Source organism: Arachis duranensis, unplaced genomic scaffold (assembly GCF_000817695.3).
Source record: "Arachis duranensis cultivar V14167 unplaced genomic scaffold, aradu.V14167.gnm2.J7QH unplaced_Scaffold_62251, whole genome shotgun sequence".
Classification (NCBI taxonomy): domain Eukaryota; kingdom Viridiplantae; phylum Streptophyta; class Magnoliopsida; order Fabales; family Fabaceae; genus Arachis; species Arachis duranensis.
Window position 1 is genome coordinate 14195 of NW_026264993.1, and position 1157 is coordinate 15351.

Genomic DNA, 1157 nt, shown 5'->3' on the forward strand with positions numbered 1-1157 from the left:
TGTGCTCCGCCCTTGTTGTGGGCAGGGCAATGTTGCTTTTGGAAGCTTGTTTCATTATGTTGCCCTCCTGGAGGGCAGTGTGCCCTTGTGGAGGGCAATGTTTGCTTCCTCCCTTCCATGCGCCACACTCTTTTCTCCTTGGGCCACGCTTTCTTAAGCCACGTTTTTCCTTTTTTTTCTTTCTTTCTTCACCTACAAGAAACCAAAACAACCACTCAAAGTACCTCTAAATTCACAAGGTTTATAATTCATTAAAAATCAATTAATTCTTGCTCAAACCTTATGATTTAGCATCAATTTAATGGTAGTTGTTTGATTTAAAGAAGTTATGCATTTTCATTCCAAATCACTTACTTAGGATGCAAGAAAGTGCATAAAGACTAATAAAACAAGTGAAATTAGCTTGAAAAATGGGTATATGATGACTTGTCATCAATATCTCCATGGAATTCATTCTCTCATTCTCTTTAACTCACTTTCTCTACTTCTTAAGTCATCACTATGTCGCTTAGTCTCGCCCCAAAAAATTATGTTATGTTATTATGTTGGAAGATGTTTTTATATTTTTTCTTTTGAAATGTTATTTTTTTATAATAAATATATTATGAATTGTGTTGAATTATATTAAATTGATTATTTTGTGATTATTATATTATGACTTTTTTTTGTTAATATTTTCAAAAAATTTCAAAGAATATCCATAGATAATCATAGACATCTACATTCCCTAAGGAGACAAAGATGGAAAGGGATCGGGTGTAACACCCTACCACACAGAGATTTATGTTTATGTCGTAAAATAGAGGTGTTGTGGTATTACGACCTCTAAAATAATATATATATATATATAAAATAGTCGAGAGAAAGTAGTATACTAGGAGTCGTAAAGAATAGATAAAATAAAATCATAAAATTAAAAGTGCAACGCTCAAGATTAAAGATTACTTGTGTACAAAGAAAGTTATGAGCACTAACATATATATATATATATAAAAGGACAAGAGTAGAGAATCTAAAATACATAAATAAAATTCTAGTTCTCCTTAAACCTCTAAGAGGTACAAAACAAAACAAGTTGTTCGGAGAGTTATATACATATGACCATATATAAAGTATACATCAAAATAAAGTCCCAAAATGTACTTCTCTGCAGAACT